The following is a 7851-nucleotide window of genomic DNA, read 5'->3' as shown; positions in this document are numbered from 1 at the left end:
TAAAATGATTCTTTGTAGATGAATTTCATTCTTTCTAGAATTATAATTAATGTTACTTTAATTCTTTCTACATGAATTAAAATTATTCTTACTAGATGAATTTGTTCTTTTTAGAGGAATTTCATTCTTTCTAGATGAATTATAATGACTGTTACTTTCATTCTTTCTAGATGAATTATGATGACCGTTATTTTCATTCTTTCTAGAGGAATTAAAATGATTCTTTTTAGATAAATTATAATGAACGTTACTTTCATTCTTTCTAGATGAATTAAAATGATTCTTACTAGATGAATTTCATTCTTTCTAGATGAATTATGATGACCGTTATTTTCATTCTTTCTAGAGGAATTAAAATTATTCTAGATTAGTTAAAATGATTCGTTTTAGATCAACTAATTATAATGAATGTTACTTTCATTCTTTCTAGATGAATTAAAATGATTCTTTCTAGATAAATTATAATGAATGTTACTTTCATCCTTTCTGGATGAATTAAAATGATTCTTACTAGATGAATTTCGTTCTTTCTGGATGAATTATAATGAATGTTATTTTCATTCTTTCTAGATGAATTAAAATGATTCTTTCTAGAGGAATTTCATTATTTCTAGATGAATTAAAATGATTCTTTCTAGAGGAATTTCGTTCTTTCTAGATGAATTTGTAATGAATGTTACTTTCATTCTTTCTAGATAAATTAAAATGATTCTTTCTCGATGATTTCATTCTTTTTAGATGAATTATAATGAATGTTATTTTCATTCTTCCTAGAAGAATTTCATTCTTTCCAGATGAATTATAATGAATGTTATATTTTCATTCTTTCTAGATGAATTATGATGAATGTTACTTTCATTCTTTCTAGATGAATTAAAATTTACGCTGTATTGCAAATATATATCCTATGCTCATAACGTATTAGCGTTTGCAATAACTACCTTGTCTGTAAACAGCTTATGAGTATTAATTAGATTAGTAGAATTAAATTATTATATTATTGCAAATTTAAAGCACCAGGAGGCTCTAATATAACTACTTACAAAGTCGTATAAAAAAATTTAAACATCTGGAATGAACATAATCGAAAATTCTATATTGTTTAGATAAAATTATTCAAAAAAATCGACCTTAAATTGCATAGATTTTTGAGTAACTCTATCGCTTTCGAGGGCAATCAGACAAAAGTTTCTCTTCCCTAACATTTTTCCCTAAATTTTTGTTCCCGAGAATTTTCGGCAAAATATATTTTGCTCCTGAAGAAAAGAGGCCTCTCGTTTCCATATTCCACAAATTTTTGTCTAAGTTCTACGCCAATCTAAGATTGGTTTCATCAAATAGTTTGTTCGTCAACCGATCTGTTCGCAATGCGAAGCATTCGTGATTTGAGGTTACATTGTATTGTACAATGGCTTTGCATGTCTCAAGAAAAATGCCAGATTTCTCCATAGAGAAAATTTCTTAAATTTGTAACTCAGTTTTAATTGAAAAACCCAGTGGTTTTTAAATGCGTTTCATTAATTATCAAAATGAGCTTCTCTTTTTCCCCTTAACTTAAAAAAATAAAGGCCAGTTGGCAAAATTACAAAAATTCCGAACTCCGGCCACTAAACTCTAGCCAGACCTAAGTATGTTTTAAGTGCAAATAAAGGCCGAATAAAGACCTTTAGAGCCCCTAAGTTTAAAAGACTTTAGTGCCCCCTCCCACTTGCTTACGCCATTTTATTTTTCTTCATTCCTTCTCTTTTTCAGTTTTGGTATAGCTGCACCATGCATTCCGTGGTAAAACTAGCAAAGGAAGATTTTTTGATACCCACTTTTCTAAATACTTGGTGACCTTTTTCTGCTGCTTCCTTTCCTTGATGTTCTAAAGCACTCGCTTATATTCCTTAATGGTAAATCCAGCTCTGGTACTAATAACAGTTTAAGAGAAAAAGTGCCGCACATCCGAGATAGTGATTAGTGACCCTGACTGCCGTACCTAAGACCCCGGGTCTGAATTCCGGAGAAGGCATGGATGTTTATAGATGCATAGTGTCTGTGTGGCATGGAGGCCCTTTAAATATACGGAGAGCCAAAAGTCCTCACGAGAGCTTGGTGGAAGGGGAAGAGCGGTGGCCAACACATGGACTCGTCCTCCCGAAGTGGTATCTATAAAAATTGGGGAGCGGTATTAAGCTAAAGTCGGGCTGTCACCTAGATGGTGCTCATGAGTCTTGCCAACGACAGGCGCCCATAACCAACAGCCCCTGGAGTTAGTTCTAGGGGATGTTGCCTAAAACTAACATCCCCCTACTTCTAGGGGGTGTTGATATGACTCCATACCACGATGAATGTCGTGGGCTACTGCTGAAATTTGTCAGACAAGTGAGCCTGTTAACAGCAACAAGAGAAAATAAGAAAATAAGACAGAACTAATCTAAAAATAAATGATTGGCTTAAATGAAAGCTGAAACTGACTTTTCTTTTCATAATAAATACATAAAATAAAATAAAAATAAATCTTGATTCTTTCAGATTTTACATTACGCCCAAAGGGGTGTTTTTCTAACGTTTTGTGTGTAACCTTTATTTATTAAATATCGTGTTAGTTGCACTTAAACCATTAAATTCAGTTCGAGAGTAATATCGTAAAATAATTTTTAAATGGGCATATATTTCGAATATCCGATACACAGTCTCGCGCGTTGGTTTGGCTTGGTTTTTGGTTTATTGTGATTACGACAAAGCACACTAGGGCTATCTTCCTAAGGGGGGGATACCTTCGTGGAGGAATTTCTAAGGAAAACTAGCTCGTATACACGTTACACATGGGGAAAACCACGAAAACTCTTATGCAGCCAGCCCGATCGCGGGATTCGAACCTCAGACCGAACTACCTGTGTTCAGCGACTGTTCCGCTCGGCTTCTCGCGCGTTGGAGATAAAAAATGTTTTTTATTTCGTACAGTGTTGCCACTGCTCGCTTTGAAATCGTTGAATATGTTAATCAAAAATTCGTTAAGTTTTACAAAATATGAAATTGATAATAAAACAAATTCTAAATTTCAAATTTGGGCTTCCATATGCCCAAATTCGCAGTAGGATTACGTCATTCAAAATTGAATGGCTCTAGGTACCGTTGTTTTATCACAATGCGAGAAGCATACCTACATTCATCGAGGTTCTTCATTATTTAATTTGTATAAATCAAACGCAGGGCAATAGTATTTGGTGACAACAATTTGAAAAGTGAAACGGACGTTTAAAGTTTTCGAAGGAAAATGCCAAAACGAAATTAATAGCCCTTCTGGGCTAACGCGCTTTGGGTTAATAATTATTCCACAAATGCATAATTTATACGTAGCCTTTTCTGAGGCTATGCATATTTATTTCCGAACTGCTTACCACGGTGTTATCTTAATTTGAAAACATGTAAGAAAGTTTAACTACCTGGAACTCATTGCACAGAACAAATTAACAATTAATGCCGCACATTGCAGAGATCGCAGATATCAGGCATTCACCGAAGATTTAATTCTAGTCCCTTCGAGGCATCATAACAAACGTATTTTGTAATTAAACTCAACAGCCAAGATTTCTAACTTCTTTGAAATACCACTGGGATAAAATTCATACTACCAGACGTGGATATTCATTCATAAACCATGATCTACATTTCAACAAATAGTATGTCTCCCGTCTTATTTTGTCAAACTCCCTAAGCTTAACTTCAATAACTCAGAGTCTTCGCTTTCCAAAATTTCGGAATTTTATTTCTGGTACTGTCTCGCAAATATCGGAGGAAATGAATCGAGTAGCATCATAGCCGCGTGCGGATTGGTGGTCATATTTTCAACGACAGCGATCGGGGGATCGTATAACCCGAAGTACGTGTACTCAGATATCGTGAATCACAGTCTGAGACGCAAAGGAACGTTGGCGTCGAATTTATAAACCAAAAAATTGCCCGTCTTTCAACTCCATGGTTGCTGTATAGGAGATAACGACAAGGCCACCGAATATGAAGCTGAGATATAGTACGGGTGGGATGTTTCTCGCAGCGTTGATGTTTCAGATAAAATATGCAGAGAACTCCACTGGAAATAAGACTACAAACGACTTTCTGAAACTAAAGCTCCCAACCATCATAAAGATATGGATCAAGCGAAAGCAAAACTTTTTGCAGAAAGTGTAAATGAATGTTCTTTAGCTATTACAAACGCAAAAGACACTAAGCAAATGAGTTAATTCTATTAGCCACAAAACTGTGTTTTCATTTTCTCCGAATCTTAAGCAATTAACCTTTTAACTAAAATTTGTCTTATTTAATTATAGTTTTCATCCAGATATAGTTATTTAACCAAAAATAATTATTTTCTTTCGTAGAAAATTATCTCGAACGCTTTTCTTGATAGATACTCTTATATTTCTTAAAGAACCGAAATTTTAGTCTAAGTTATGTTTTTTTATGCCTTTAGTGAATCTGCATGCAATAGTTGCAGAATTATCAACAATTTAAATGTTTAAGTGCGGCTAAGCCTAATTCTTTTACCATAGCAGTCATATTTGTTTACATTTGAAGCTTAACAGAATAGTGAATTAAGTCTTTCTGCACCTTCAGTGTCTTTTTGCCGAGTGGAACCAAAAGTTTAGTCTAAGTTCTTCAAATGTTACAAACACTAGTAGAATTATAGTTTCAATTATCTTATATCACATTATAAGGTATTTCTCCCACCGTCTTCGTGGTGTAGTGGTTCTGCACGCTGGACCTGTATTCCAGAGATCCGTGGTTCGATTCCCGGCGAAGGCGTTTACTAATTTTTCATCTCTTCTACTTCAAAAAAAAAAAAAAAAAAAAAAAAAAAATCCTAATGTCTCTACAACATATAAAAACAATTATTAATGTCTAGGAAATTTGACCAAAATGCAGCACTACTTCTTCATAACGAAGATTGCGGGATCAAAATTATGCAAATTTATTTTAAAAAAATCTAATGTGTACGCCATATAACTTCCTTGTACGGAATAATAAACTATACTCATTTTTTCCTGCATTTCATTAAAAATTATTCATTAAAGATTTATTTCTCATACAATTAATTCAGTTCTCACTTTGCGGCAAGTCAAAAATACATAAGAACTCAAAATATTTTCATTAAAAATTAAGTGATATAGAAAAACGCAAAACACAAAATACAGTTAAAACAATTAAAAAAAAACATTTCTTACAATTAAAAATTACAATTTCTACGTAAAAACGGCCAGCAGGCAAGAAGGCAGATTTTTCGGTGCACAACACCAAAAGTTTCCTTTTGGTTCCACTCGGCAAAAAGACACTGAAGGTGCAGAAAGACTTAATTCACTATTCTGTTAAGCTTCAAATGTAAACAAATATGACTGCTATGGTAAAAGAATTAGGCTTAGCCGCACTTAAACATTTAAATTGTTGATAATTCTGCAACTATTGCATGCAGATTCACTAAAGGCATAAAAAGACATAACTGGAAGATAAGAACAACATAACCCAATCATTTATAAAGCAAAAAATGTATAATTTACCAACATATAAGAATAAAAAAAAATTGCGCTCACGGAGCCGAGTAACAGAGTAAGTATATATACTTTTGGTGGGACCGATTGCAATCAAAACAGGCGTAACACAACTATGCGTTATAGCAGTCCTATATGCAAAATTTCAAAGTTCTGAGGTTACTCGTTTTGGAGTTATGCGAGATAATTATTTATACGTACGTATATGTACAGATACCACGAAAAAAAATATATTCTGAATTCATTTTAAATCAGTTTTATAATTCGTTTGGGATATAATAATTTATAATTCGTTTGGGGAGAAAGAGTCCTTTATTCTGTCCTTACGTACAGATGTCACGCAAAAACATCGTTAAATTTCATTCCATAGCGGTCAAAATATATATTTTCCATGAACTATGATACCCGAAGCTTGAAAGAAGAAATATACTTGAAGTTTGTCACTATTTTCCTGAAAACGAATGCTATAAGACTCTGTGATTAAATCTCCTTTTTTTAAAAAATTGCATTGGTCAAAACATTTCACCACGATCTGCACAATGTTGTTCTTTATTTAATGTATGGACATCCAAAACTTTTTCTTAAACTGATTTTTGATTTTTAACTACACACAGATTTAAATAATTTCGCCCTTCAATTTGTGCACGACGCTTGAAATTTCAAAAAACATGATTTCAAACTTTAAAATTAAAGATCTCGATGAATTTTGCTGTACTGGAGTCAAATATTTTGCGTTTTATTCTTTATAATGCGTATAAAGTATTGCTGAATTGCAAGCAGAAACAGCTGCAAGACTAAATAAAAAGTTGAGATTTCATAATTTTCAAAAAATTGGTTTTTAAAATTTATAAATATGAGATCATGAATATTTGCATCATTTAAAACATTTTTGTAAGGAGAACTACATATCTATTACCAACGGCTGTAAAAATAGAGTTCCCATTAAGACTTTTATAAACACATGCTGTATAATGGAACATTCACGCAAATCTCTTTATAAGAGTTAATTTACATTGCTTACTGAAAAATCGACTTACGTTTAAGTATAAAAATTTTACTGCAGAAACAGAATTTATAAAAATTAAAATTTTTTGCCTATCCTCGCCAGCCATTAAGGAGGATAACTTTTCATGAATAGTGAATTCACTGCATGAAGAAACGAATAACAGACAGGCGGTAATCATGTGGGAAAAGATTAAAATTAATAAAGAAGGGCAGTATGTTAAATTAATCATTAAATAGCTTACTTAGAAACATCTGAAAGGTTTCAGATTTTAACGGTCTTACAAAAATTTTGTTAAGGTTTTTTAAGCTCGCAGTCTACCAGCCTGTAGTTACAGTCATTCCGAGGGTCTCCCCTCACTTCCCCTACCAATAACCTCTCGAGAGAACTTTCGGCTCGCCCCATATTTGGACTGTCCCCATGCCGCACGAACACTATACATTTACAAACATCCATGCTTTCTCCGTGATTCGAATCCGAGCTCTTCGGCACAGAAGTCAGAGTCGTTAACCACTATACCGTCTGTGCGGCTTATTAAGAGCTTCAAATGTAAGCAAACCTTGTTAGGCTTAGAGACATTTAAACTTTTAAATTGTTGTAATTCAACAACTATTACATACAAATTAACTAAAGGCATAAAAACTTTAACCGAAGCATAATAGCAGCATAATTCAACCACTTTTAAATTTTAAAATGTACTGTTTACCAACATATATGAATAAAAATACTGAGCTTACCGAGCAGGATAACAGGGAGGAATGTATATATATAGAGAGAGAGAGAACTGGTTGCAATGAATATATATATCTATTTGTATATGGTTGGTTAATATAAAATATAGTGTATATATATATGTGTGTGTGTGTGTGTGTATTTGGTGCGACTGGTTGTAATGAAAGGGGGAGGTGCACAATCACATACTATAGCAGTCTCATGTACAAAATTTCTCCGGCTACTCATTTTTTAGTTATGCTAGACACATACGCACCTACGTATGTACGGATGTCCCAAAAAAAATTTCTGCTGAATCCATTTTAGAATCCGTTTAACTATTTTTGAAATTGTAACATTGTTTGACGAGAAATAATAAAAAGGGAATTTTACGTATTAATTGAATAAGACACAAAACTTGTCTCGGTAGAGTTTCTAAATTTTCGAATATATCTATACAAGACTTCAAAGAATAAGAATGGGAAAAAATTATGTTTTAGTTGAAAACCACCAATTTTCTCTGACTGTCAAAGATTATGATACGAATGTTTCATCCATTTCAGATGCTACAATTATTAATCTTTTTTTATTGCCAGTGTAAAAAAT

At 33.0% G+C, this 7851-nt stretch overlaps 1 non-coding gene across 1 annotated transcript; it reads left to right on the top strand.

Moving 5' to 3' along the window:
• The first annotated feature begins 4717 nt into the window (after nucleotides 1-4717).
• TRNAT-UGU (transfer RNA threonine (anticodon UGU)) lies at nucleotides 4718-4791 on the top strand. The gene has a single exon. It is a non-coding gene; the product is annotated as a tRNA-Thr (tRNA).
• The last annotated feature ends 3060 nt before the right edge of the window (nucleotides 4792-7851 follow it).

Source organism: Stegodyphus dumicola, chromosome 6 (genome assembly GCF_044657685.1).
Source record: "Stegodyphus dumicola isolate Sdum_Otavi_A_Nest chromosome 6, ASM4465768v1".
NCBI lineage: Eukaryota > Metazoa > Arthropoda > Arachnida > Araneae > Eresidae > Stegodyphus > Stegodyphus dumicola.
Note: the sequence above shows the minus strand (reverse complement) of the source record. Positions and strands in the feature narration are given on the sequence as shown.